Here is a 13,543-nt window from a genome sequence, read left to right as displayed (position 1 = left end):
TGGAAGTCAAATACAGTGGGTGACCGCACCCACCACGCCTGGAAGAGGAGTCCCTTTCAGAGGGAGGTTCTAAATTTTGACGACACCTCTATCCTGGTATCATGGAGCAGGAGTTAGCAGCACATATGACCTTGGACAAGCCACTTTACCTCCTTAATTCTCAGCCTCCCATTCTGAAGATAGAACTTAATCATTTCTAAAATTCTGATTCCTTGTTGTGCATTTTAAGAGCACCTTTGAAACTATCAGAAAGCCTAGTCTATGTAAAAGGACACTTGCAGATCTGAGAACATCCTGCTTTCCAGGCTGGAAAGTTTCAAAAAGAGATATTGGGGCCAAGGGAATGGAGGACAGAGGCTGAGCTAGCCAATGCAGAAAGAGGTGGGAGGGACTGGCTAGATTTGTCCCTGTCTCCTCTTTCACCATCTCTGTCCCTCACACAGAGGATTCTTCAACTCCCTGTGAAGTCCCTCTAGGAGCATCCGTCCTCCATACTCCATCGAACATCCTAACAGAACTTCTTCAACAGTGTGCATGCACTCCTAAATCCTCCCTGTCACCATAACCAGTGGCCCCGAAACTCACTCCTGGCTCCAGCCCCATAGGAAGGCACAAGGGATTTCCCGGAGGCTTGGCTTTGCACCCTGAGAGAGCCAGGAGCCAGGAGTCTGTCTGATGGAGAGAGCATAGGCTGTGGCAGGAAGCCCTGAGGCCCTCCTGCCCTCCTGACATGGTGGCCAAGCTCTTGCCCTACCCCAGCTGGTCTTGGAGGTGAGAAGGTGGTGAGACAGGAGAGAGGTAAGAGAGGGAGCAAATGAAGCTGCTAGGAGTAAAAGGAGGTAGGACTGAACGGGTGGGCATCGGCGTGCAGTGCCCCATAGAAGCCTCTGGCTCCAAGTCAGTTTCCTTAGTGCACCCCAGCCTGGCCTGCCTTGCGAACATTTCTGTGCGCCCAAAGAGAAAGCTCTTTGGTTTCTCCGGAGAGGCCTTGCTTTCACCTGGGAACCTTGAAGGCAGCTGAAACAGGCCTGGTTGAAGAGCTGGTTTTCAGGTTCTCCTTGAATGGAAAGTGGTTTGTGGCTTTTCTCAGAGTTTCCAAGATGTTCTCACATAAAACAAAGGCTCACAAGTAACAAAGACAATTCAGAGCTGGGGCTGGGGTGGGAGTGGGGTGTCCTATGACTCAGGAACAGTGAGACTTAGATGAAAGAACACAGGCCGGCTGGGTGGCTTTTGGCAGGTTACTTAAGCCTCTTTGGACCTCGGTTTCCTTTTCTGACAAACAGAGATGATGGTTTCTTGCAGTGTTGCTGAAGAATTCAGCAATGACAGGGACTCCTGGGTGGCTCAGTCAGTTGAGTGTCTGACTTCGGCTCAGGTCATGATCTCACCGTTTGTGGGTTTAAGTCCCACGTTGGGCTCTGTGCTGACAGCTCAGAGCCTGGAGCCTGCTTTGGATTCTGTGTCTCCCTCTCTCTCTCTTTGCCCCTCCTGCACTCACACTCTGTCTCTCAAAAATAAATAAATGTTAAAAAAAAAAAATTCAAGGACAGCTGTAAGGGCATATCTGAAGCTACCTGGCACATTGTAGGTACTCACTAAATTGTTCTTTTTATTCTGATGTTAGTATCGTTTCATGTTTATACTTCTCTGTCCAATCCTCCATCCAGTATCTATGTCTATCATGAATTTATCATATTTCTCATCACTATCATTAATTTGTCATCTATTATCTATCTATTATCCATTTATCCTGTATTCAATCTTCCCAATCAGATTGTAGTGCTTTCATTGTGTGGGTCTGTACTATCCTTCTGTGTGGGCATCTGGTAAATATGTTAATAGACTGACTATACCTGGGGTCAGGGCAAGCCAAAACTCAAATTACCAAAGTAGGTACAATAAGGGGTTTTATCTCCCAGTTTCAAACAATGCTTGAATCTCATGCCAGCTTCTTAGATTTCTTTCAGAACAACTGAAGGAATAAATGCCCAGAGTAGGGAGTTTCCATGGAAGCCAAGTCCTGCTTCCAGTGGTCTTGGCCTTGCTCCTTGGCTCCAGAACCCCCAGCAGCCTCTGTACCATCCAAGCCACCTAGCTTCCAAGTGTGACCTCTAGTCTCAGGATGCCTGAGGTCAGTGGTATTTTAGGATGTTCAGCTATGCAGACACACTGCCCATGGGTTACTCATGCCGGTGGCTGCCTCCTACACGACATAGCTGCACACCCTCCTAGAATGTGTCCCAGAAAAACAAAGGCCAGAGCGAGGGAGTATGCCTTGCCTGGTGTATCAATCACCATGCACACAAGATGCTATTAAATCATAATAATGCCATCCGTTTATATGGTGCTTTGTAGTTTTCAGAGCCTTCACACGTGCCTGTGCCTTGTCTTATTTGAGCCACATTAAAATCCTGTGAAGCAAGCAGGGTTCGTTCCTTTATTTTCATTTTGTGGATGAGAAAGCTGTGCCCAGAGTCACACAGCTACTAGGTATGGACTGGAACCCAGGTCTTAGGATTTTGGGTCCGCTGCTTGCCTCACATGTCCATTCAGTGATTTGGGGTGGGGGCTGGGGAGAACAGAGGAATAGAGTTCAAGTGAAGCAGGGGACAGAGCCAGCCTTTGGATCTTCCTCTGGCCTGGGAGGCCATGCTGGAACAAGGCCACCAAGCACCTGTGATCCCAGGAAATGCTGTCTGTCAGAATGAACACCCCACAACCCTGCCAACCCCTCTAGAAACTCTAGACATCCTGGATCTCCTTATTCCCTGCCCCCCCCCCCCAATCAACTGATCCCCACTCCAGATACTGTCTCGTTTATCTCATCTGTATCTCCTCACCTTGGAGACTGAGGTCTCCTAAAAGAACCTGCAGGCACCAGGCCCTGTGTAAGATGAGCCTCTGAAGTGTGGGTAGAAAATATTAGAATTTCTAGAACTTCAAACAATGGGAAAGACATTGCATTTTCTAGTATTTACTATGTGATGGGTACTGACCACTCACTGCTCTGTCAGTCAGGCCATCCAAGGTCACATACCAAAGTCACATACCAATCAGCCTGGCCACACTGGCCTGAGATAGAGCAGGGGCTCTAAACTTGGAGGGCTTGGCACCCACTCCTTTGCTTTCTGTGTAACTTGACCTTCTGCAGGGCAGGTGGGCCAAGTTAAATGAATTTATGATTTGTTTTCACTAAATAAACCCTGAAGAAATAGATACATGCTTAAAAATGAGTCCCGCCAGAGGAAACTACTTCAAGAAGATAGCATTAATAATGCAAACAGAGGCAAACAGCAAGAAATTGGTAGTGTTGATGTTTGGCCTACCTAATGCCCAGCTTAATTAAACATCTTCCATATGAAGAGTTCAGGTGGTTTTCAAACCTTCTGGTTAAAAATATAAAATACACAAGAACAACTGATGGACATCAAGAAAAAATGGAAATTTGCCAGCTGGATTTAAACAAAAGCCTTTGTATAATTGGTGAGGAAGACTGAAACATTAATATTTTAGTAAGCACAGCCAATGAAGCACTTTTTTCATTTGGATGTCTGTACCTTACTGTGGTATCTTTTTTCAATTCTGAAAGCTGTAAGAATCAAGCATCAAAGTAATTTGCACTTAAAACCCGATCTTCTAAATACTGAACTGCAAAATGTTAATATGAAGGTAGCACAAACATAATAAAACATATCAACCACATAGCACTCACTAAAAACATCAGCATTCGTAATAATTCCTTTCAGTGAAAAGGTTTTTTTGTATTATTAACAAAATAAAAGCCTTAAAAGAAGTGTTATTTTATCCTTAGCTCATTCATTTAAATTCTTCTTTCTATGAGTTAACTATGGTATTGTGATTTATAATATGAAATACATATTTGGTCTTTGTCCTTCTTACTGGCCCGAGGTAAAATTCTTGTGATTTTTCCCGGTGTTGAGAGTAATAACTATGTCTTTTGTTATGTTAATGTGGTCACTTTTGGAATGCCCCTGGGTCACCTAAGGGTGGGGGCTGGTTGCCAGAGGAGGCCACCAGGTGATTCGAGGATTGGAACTTTCAGTCCCACCCGCTATTTCCAGGGAGGGCAGAGGGGGCTGGAGGTTGAAACAACCACCATAGGCTAATGACTCAATCAATTATGTTTAAATAATGAAGCCTCCATAAAATCTCAACAAGACAGGGTTCAGAAAGTTTCTGCCTTGGTGAACACATGGAGGTAACCAGGAAAGTGGTGGGCACGGAGAGGGCATGGGAGCTCTGTGCCCTTCCCCGTATCTTGCCTTGTGCATCACTTGTATCCGGCTGTTCCTGAGCTATATCCCTCATAATAAACCGGTAATCTAGTAAGTAAAATATTTCTGAGTTTTGTGAGCAAATTAATCGAACCCAAGGTCGTTAGAACCAAGGTCATTAGAGCCTCTGGTCTACATGCTGGTTGGACAGAAGCACAGGTGACGGGCCACCTGCACTTGTGATTGGCATCTGAAGTTGAGGGTGGAGCAGTCTGGTGGGACTGAGCCCTTAACCCATTGGATCTGATGCTTTCTCTGTGTAGATAGTCTCAGAATTGAGTTGGATTATAGGACATCCAGCTGATGTTGGAGAATTGCTTGTTGGTGTGGGGAAAAAACCCACACGTTGGAGGTGGGTACAGAATCATTACTTGCACCCATACTGTATTAGGACATGAGATACGTATGTGATTTCTATGTATATTGAGGGTACAGAGTCAAGAAAATATGGGGAAAGTTGGGCCAGACCATTGAGGAAGTTCCTGGCTATTCTTTCATCTTCCAATTATATTTTGTCTACCACATATCACCAGACTGATTTTCATAAAACCGCACAGGGGACCACATTCCTACTCTGATTTCTGCTTTCTGTTGAACCCCCTCTCCTAGAAAGAGTGGCAGACCTAAGTGCCTTCTGGGGCTGGGCCGCTGACTTGATGTAAGAAGAGGGTTGAATGTAAGGCATGGTGAAAGCAGCAGCAAGCAGGAGCATTCTTTGCCTTAAAATATTCCAACTTAAAAATTCTAAACCTTGGACAGACATGAGAAAACCCTGCCCTGGCCTAGATGGAATTTGTGGGCTGGCTTCTGAAAACCCCTGAGGAGGTCAAGGCTGACCTTGGAAAATGCTCTCCATCTCTTCAGACAGATCTCTCGCTGCTTGCTCCCAAATGGAGTCTACACTGTGGTCATTGCTAATTGGTGCTGATCTTGGCCCTATACTAGTCCCTCTTCCTGGCCAAGTAAGCCCCAGCTGAACAAGTCTGGTTCTAATGCATCCTCCTCTGTGGAGCAACTTGACTTCCCCTTCCCAGAGCTGCCCGCACATGTTGCTCTTACTCTTAGTGGGTTTTACTGTTCTCAACACATCACTGATCTGCCTGCCTCCACTACCAAGCTGGATGCTCCCTGAGGTCAGGTCCTTTGTCTTATTAATCAGTGCATCCCCAATACCAAGGTCAGTGCCTAGGTCACTGGTGGGTGAGTCTGCTGAGCTAATGAAAGCATGTAAACAATGGCTACCTGTATGCCAGGTAACAGCAGTACATTATTAACTCTAGTGTTTGCTTCTAATTTCTAATAATAATAATAAGCACATGCCTTCTCCTTTCACCCCTCCGCCCTCTCTCTGCAGCTCCCTCAGCTCCAGTGCATGCACTTTTGGACTTTATGTGCTTAACAGACAGGAAGTAAAAGAAATGGCAAGTGGTGAAAGTTTCTTTCTCAGCCATGTCTCTGCAGTGGAGACAAAACCATGCAGCGGGTCTGCCTAGATGTGCCCGTGTCAGCTTCACCAGGAGTACCTATTAAAGATGCACATTCCTGGGGTGCCTGGGTGGCTCAGTTGTTTGAGTGTCCAACTCTTGATTTCGGTTCAGGTCATGATCCCAGGGTTGTGGGATCAAGCCCTGTGTTGGGCTTGGCGCTGCATATGGAGCCTGCTTGGGATTCTCTCTCTCTCCCTCTCCCTCTGCTCCTCCCCCAATTTGTGCTCTCTATCTCTCTGTAGAAGAAAATTTTTTAAAAATGCACATTCCTGGGCCCCTCTCCTGACCTACTGAATTGGAATTTCAAGAAGTATGGCCTGGGAATCTGAATTTTAATAAGATTCCCCAGGTAATTCTTCCTGGTTCTAAAATGTGAGGACTGCTGCTGTAAGGCAGAGCTCGCCTTTCATTCACTCAGTGACGCAGTGAATCCGCAGTACTGAATAGCTACCCCTTCCATGCCGGGCACAGTGCTAAGTGCTGGCGGAACACGGCTGGCTCACACCTGGTCCTTCCTTTCTTTTGAAGCTCTTAGGTTAGAAGTGCAGACAGACAATAAATAAGAAACATATGTAACTACAACTTGTGATAAGAGCTCTTGGGGCAGCTGGGTGGCTCAGTCGGTTAAGCGTCTGACTTCGGTTCGGGTCATGATCTCATGCATGGTTCATGAGTTTGAGCTGGGGCTCTCTGCTGTCAGCTTGGACCCTGCTTCAGATCCTCTGTCCCCACCTCTCTCTGCCCCTCAAAACTGTCCCTCTCTCTGTCTCCCCCCGCCCCCCTCAAAAAGAAATAAACATTTAAAAAAGAGCTCTTAAGGAAATGAGCAGACTATCACAACAGGGATTATAGAGAGGGCTGGGCAACTTAGAGTGACCGTAGAATGTCCCTTTGAAATGGGAAATTGAAGCCGATCCCCAGAGGATGAGAAGGAGTTGGCCATGTGTCAGGAAGGCAAGGGAGGTAGGAGGGGGCTGGGAAACACCTGTGGGTGAGCCACCTGGTTTAGGAAAAGGAGTCCTGATGGGGAGGAGAGGCTGAGGGCTGGCCTTGTGCCTCTCCAGGAGCTTTCCCCTCTCAAACACTGAGAAGCTGTAATGTCTACAGTAACATAAACCCTGGCTTAGACTTTGACCCTTCACGTCTCCTGGGTTCAGCCAGACTCCCACAGTCTGCGATCCAAAAGCCAGGGAGGTTTCACTCATTCTCTCCAACCCTGGCTGCTTTGTTCTTTTTCTCTCAACCTCTTCTTTTGAGCTGCTGTCACTGGTACCTTTAGAAGACTGCCAGAGCTGTATTGAAGCATTCAAGACCTCAGAACTCACTCCCAAGCCATAAACACAATCACTGGCACTGTTGGCCATCGGGCAGGTGGAGAAAGGTGGGCTGGACTACAGGGAAGCAATGTTTTATGAGGGCAGACCATTCACACCCCTTCTGTGTACCCTGTGCACCTGTTCTCAGGAAGGTGGCTGGAGAAATGTTTGTTGCCATGTCCTATGCCAGCGACAGAGTTTCAGCAAAGCCAGGAGAGGGCAAACGTCTCACCAAACCTCTGCCATCACTTTCCTATAAAAGATCGTGCTGGGCACATCCAGCCTTACCATATTCCCTGTACTCAAAACACAGAACCCAACCTAAAACAAACCCTTATGTCACTGCCACAGAGTAAGGCTATAGACATTACCTTAATTTGCCAAAATGTTTCACTGGTTTCCAGGGGTCCTTGAAGGTGGCCTATGCTTCTGAGCCCAGCGTGACCTCTCACTGCTTCAAAGAGGTCCAGCGGAATAAAAATTATTGTGAAGGGAAGGCACCTGAGCTCCTGAAACCTCTTATCTGCCTGAAAGCATTGCTTCATAAAGAATTCAAAATTGTCACGAAGCCCTTCCCCCAGAACAGCTAGGAAATGTTGATTCTTACCACCCCAGATAAGCACTTCATACCTAAACAAGCATGGTCACAAAACTGTCATATCTCCCATCTATTCTCCTCAGGCCTCATTTATGTTTCCTGAAAGTCATTTGTTTTTCTGGTAAATGTTCTCTCTCCCCTCCCCCCACTTCTAAGGGGCCACTTTTTTTTCTGTAAGTGTCCTTCTCCTCACTCCTTCCCTTATTAAGATGGCATATAAGCCCCAATTCTAACTGCCTCTTTAAGTCACATTTCTTTGTGAACCCCCATATATATGTAAATAAAAACCTGTCTTTTCTCTTCCTAATCTGTCTTTTGTCTGTTTAATTCCCTGGCCCCAAACACCTTCAGAAGAGGATACAGGAAAAGTTCTTTCTCCCCAGCAGCTCCTTTTCATTTACCAGGTTGTCCCTGCCCACCCAGGATTCCTGGCATCTTCCTCAGAAGTCAAGAGGAGTCTCTCTGGATGAGAGGGGCTGAGGGTCTGTTTACCACAGGGAGACACGAGAAGACGCTGGTGAGGCCATCGGAGCCCAGGGTGCTGGGGTTGGTTTGGGATCAGCCATTTCAGTTTACATGCCTGAGCAGAACACAGCAGAAGCATTGGAGTCAAAAGTGGGATCTGATACCTTGGCTCTGATAATTCCTACTCTGCGATCTTGGTAAATCACCTAATCATCTTGAACTTCAGCTTTTCATCTGTATAATGGGGATAATAATACCTACTCTGTGGCATCAGCATAGGGAGTATACCTTGCATTATGCCTGACACACAAGTGGTGCTCAATAAATATTTTTTATCTGTGATTTCACACCCAGGGCCTTCAGTGGCTAGTTGCACGCTCCCTGGCAGTGTTTTGTGTTATAAGCTGCTGACATGACACCCCGGCGCCAGGAAGCTGCCAGCCCCCAGGCTGCAGGGACAGCTGACACAAAGGGATCTTTGCAGTACCTGGCTGTCAGGGTCTGCAGAGCCATTAGCCTACCAGGGGAGCTCCAGAGCCCTGGAATACAGACTAGCGCAGGTGTGGGTTCACTTCACTGACCTTCAAAGGGGCTCATCATCACTTCAGGGCGAACCCAAGTGTGAGCTGCCTACTGTCACAGCTAAGTTTTCTATTTCTTAGAAAGTTCGCAGGGGCGCCTGGGTGGCTTGGTCGGTTAAGCGTCCGACTTCGGCTCAGGTCGTGATCTCGTGGACCGTGAGTTCGATCCCCGCGTCAGGCTCTGTGCTGACAGCTCAGAGCCTGGAGCCTGTTTCAGATTGTGCGTCTCCCTCTCTCTCTGCCCCTCCCCTGTTCATGCTCTCTCTCTGTCTCAAAAATAAACGTTAAAAAAAAATTAAAAAAAAAAAAAAAAAAAGAAAGTTCGCATAGGGGCACCTGGGTGGTTAAGCGTCCGACTCTTGGTTTCGGCTCAGGTCATGATTTCACGGTTTGGGGGTTCAAACCCTGCATCGAGCCCTGCACGGCTGGTGCAGGGCCTGCTTGGGATTCTCTCTCTCTCCCCCTCTCTCTGCCCCTCCCCTGCTCTCTCTGTCTCTCAAAAATAAGTAAACTTAAAAAAAAAGTTAGGATAGAATTTGAGAGCCTACCATGTGTCAGATGCTTTTCTAGGTGTTGGGGACATAGCTGTGAACAAAACAGGCAGAGTTTCTGCTTTCCAGAAATATACATTCTAGTGAGGAGAGACAAACAAAATAAATAAATGCATATCACATAGGTGCTGAGTCAGGTAGAGATAAGCATTATGAAGAACTATAAAGCTAAAGGCATGGGAAATGGTAGGGGTTCTATTTCAGATGGGGTGGTCATGGGAGGCCTGTCTGAGGAGGTGACATTAGAGGGAGGCCCAAAGGAAGGGATATGCTGTCCCATCCTGACTTCTCTCCTCTAGCCCTATTCCCTGTCAATAGTCTTTCTGAAATTCTCCTCCCATCAGGTGACTTCCCTGCTTAAATATCCTTCAGTGGCTTTTTTCCTAAGTAAAGCCCTTTGGACATGGCATTCAAAACCTTCAGGGTCTGGCCACAAAGATACTCACCTTCCATCTCTGCTTCACTCTGCAATTATCAACCCACACAGAACCACTTACAGTTCTCCAAGTCTCTCTCTGTCTCTCTCTGTCTCTCCCTTTCTCCCTTCTCCACCTCTTCCTTCTCTCTCACCCAGCTTTGCACATGCTGTTCCGTGCCAGGAACATCCTTTGTCCTCTTCTTAGTATCCATCGGGCCAATCTCAACAGGTCCCTTGGAGTCCATCTTGTCCCCACCAGGTTTCCCTCCTTCCTCTATGCTGACTGCTACACCATAGCACCTCCAGTCCCAGCGTCCAGTCCACCAGAGACCACAGAGGACATGGTTTGTATCCTCCCTGCCCTACGCCAGGTGATGAGCTCCTAGATAAATTACTTGCATCCATTTTTAATACCCAGCATAGAACTGGACACTTTGTAGGCACTGAATGAATTAATGAATAAGGAAAAGAATCCATTCTATTCATTCTCCACCATTTCAGTGAACCCTTTCCAGCATGGCATGTTTCATGTAGCATGAAAACTACATCCAGTGTCTTTATCCCAAGAAATGTCCTTTTTCTCCCCACTATCTGCTCAGGAGTCCTTTCCACTGTTGTCCCCGTGTTTTCCTGTTGCATGCTGTCTCCTTTCTTGACTCACCTCTGCAGGCCGGTGTCTCCAGTTGTGGGTCTGGGGCCCAGACCTGTACATCTATAGCCATGCTCCAACTCCTCCCAGCTGACCCAGACCTTTTTCCTGATGACCTAGATCTCCTCTGGGATCCCCAATTTGAGATGGGCTGTGGATCCTGGTTGTCTAGAACCGAGGCCATTTTAAATTAGGAGGCATTTGCTGAACCAGGTGGAGCTGGCCTAGAGGCCACCCGAGGCCTGAAGACAGAGGCAGGCAGTGGAACTGTCCATATCACTATGACCTCAGATCCCCAAAGGTCATCTGCATTGACCACACTGACTAAAGACCATACGTGGCTTTGGGGATTCCTTGGCCACCATCTTAAAAACATGGCCCTGTTTTACCTTCTACTAGCTTGAACTTTAGGAACTTAAATACTCTGACCTGATGTTTGCTTAAGTCACTACTTTGCCTTGAACATGGTGATCAGACTGCCTGGTTATTCTCTCAATGAAAGACCATGTACACATGCACACTTTCAGCCATTTGACACATATTTATTGGGTTGGGCCCTTTGCTAGGCTCTAGATCAGAGTCAGCAAATGTGTTGGGTAAAGGGCCAGATGGTGTGTGTTTAAGGCTCTCTGGCCACACTGCAACTACTTGGTCCTGATGGTGTAGAGCAGAGGCAGCCATAGGGAATATGTACCTGAGTGGATGAGGCGATGTCTTAATGAAACCTTATTTACAAAGACAGGCATTGGTCAGGATTGGCCCACGGCCTGGAGTTTGCTGACCTCTGCTTTATACTGTTGATGACTCATGAACTAGAGCATGTGTCAAGAGCACTGCCCTTGTGTGGAGATTGGGCCCCTTTGAAGTGAAACGTTTGGAAAACTGAACTCATTTCTGTAACTTCCCCCACCAAATCAGCACCTGTTCCCTCATTCTAACTTTTTCTTTAATATAAATTTCCAGGGTGCCTGGGTGGCTCAGTCAGTTAAGCGACCGACTTCAGCTCAGGTCATGGTCTCGTGGTTCTTGAGTTTGAGCCCCGGGTCGCGCTCTGTGCTGACAGCTCAGAGCCTGGAGCCTTCTTCGGATTCCGTGTCTCCCTCTCTCTCTGCACCTCCCCTACTTGCACTCTGTCTCTCTTGCTGTCTCTCTCTCAAAAAAAATTTTTTTTAAGTTTATTTATTTTTGAGAGAGAGAGAATAAGTGGGGGAGGGGCAGAGAAAGAGGGAGAGAGAGAGAATCCCAAGCAGGCTCTGCACTGACAGTGCAGAGCCTGATGTGGGCCTCAAACTCATTAACTCTGAGATCATGACCTGAGCTGAAGTCGGACCCTTAACCAACTGAGCCACCCAGGCACCCTAAAAAAATTTTTTTTTTAATAAAAAATGCAAATTTCCATTAGACCTGTTCCCTGAGATCTTCCAATCAACCTTCCTTATTTCTTTCCTTTACCATCTGCCTGCCTCCTTGAGGAGGCAGAATGTCAGGTTGTCACTGCCCTATTCCGTGGACAACTCCTTGCAGGGGCCCTCAGGACTTCCTGCTGGAGTTACTGCAGCAGTGGGGTCCTAACCGGGGGCAGCTGGAGCTCACCCCTGGGTTCTCTCAAAGCTGGCCTGCCCAAGGTCCACTGCAAACCCAAACCGGTTTGGGTGGGAGGAGGTTTCCATTCTTCACAGGCATCAGATTCCAGTGCCTTTCTGAGGCCAGGCAACCACTCTTCTCTCAAGAGAGAGGCAGGAGATAGCCCTGGGTTAATCCACAGCCCCCGCCTCCCACAGTAGGTGCCTCCAAATCCTCCTTCCTGAAAACCCACACCCTGTGGCTGCCTTGCTCCACTTGTGTTATGGGACATGTGCACTGTTCATCTGTCAGCACGCATCACTCACCACCGATTCGAAAGTATTTACCAGGCGCCTCTCATGTTCCAGGGAGACTCGGTCCTTGCCCTTAGAAGTTTCCAGGCCAGTGAATGCCTTCTGAAAAGGGACATGTAGTAAACATTTCTACCTGTGCGGGCCTCATGGTCTCTCACAACTACTCAACTCTGCTATTGTAATTCAAAGAAGTCTCGGACATTACATAAACACATGCTCCAATAAAACTATTTATAAAAAGGAGGCAGCGGGCGGATTAGGCCCATAGGACATGGTTTGCCAGCTTGATTGTTCTACATTGTAGCACTGCTTCATTGCTGTGCTGTCTAAAGACTGCCATCCTGTCAAACACCAGCACATGAGAACTGAGAAATACCTAAATCCTTAACAAAACAAAGTAACACGAGGAGCGCCTGGGTGGCTCAGTCGGTTAAGCTTCTGACTTTGGCTCAGGTCATGATCTCGCGGTCTGTGGGTTCGAGCCCCGCGTCGGGCTCTGTGCTGACAGCCCAGCTGCTTTGGATTCTGTGCCTCCCTCTCTCTGCCCTTCCCCCTGCTCTTGCTCTGTCTCTCAAAAACAAACAAACAAAAGACCCCAAAACCCCACAAAGTAACTTGAAACCTTAGGAAAGTATATTTGATGAACAAAAACTAAAATGGTATCCAGTCCAGCCAAAATGGAGATTGGAGGTTTGAGTGGTAGAAATGAAGGTAATGGGACATGAGAAAAGTGCTGCTAGATTCCGAGATATGAGGAGTGGGCTTCAGCGAAGGTTATAGAAGAGGTGATACCCCAGCTGAATCTTGAAGGTGAGTGGGTATCAGTGGCAGGAAGGACATTCCGAGTGGAGGGAACAGTGTGAGTGCAAGCAGGGGGGCTGACACAAGGGCTCAGTGTGGCACGGGCGGGGTGGGGAAGTAGGCAGGGCACCTTGTGGCCATCCTGGCATGCCATACTCCGGAGTTTGGGCTTCATTTTATGGGAACGGTGAAGCGACATGAGCAAATCTGTATTGTAGAAAAATCACTCTGGCAGCTGTTTGGTGGAAAGGTTGCCGTTGGAGAAACGAAAGGCAACGCGCCCAGCTCAGGAACCAGAGCAGTGGTGCAGGCGAGCACTGATACGGGCCTCAACTAAAGAGTTTGGCCTGGGCCTGTCTCTTCCCTTCAGATGTAAAAGGATGGGGGTTAAATTAAATGATCTCTAAGGCTTGTTTGCTTTGCTCAGGGTCCCGGGGAGGATTCCTCTTCCCTGGGATGGGGACGGGGGGCTCAAGACACTAGGGAGGACAAAAGTGCAGGC

The sequence above is a fragment of the Panthera pardus genome, unplaced genomic scaffold (assembly GCF_024362965.1).
Source record: "Panthera pardus isolate Hobbes unplaced genomic scaffold, ASM2436296v1 HiC_scaffold_2, whole genome shotgun sequence".
NCBI lineage: Eukaryota > Metazoa > Chordata > Mammalia > Carnivora > Felidae > Panthera > Panthera pardus.
Note: the sequence above shows the minus strand (reverse complement) of the source record.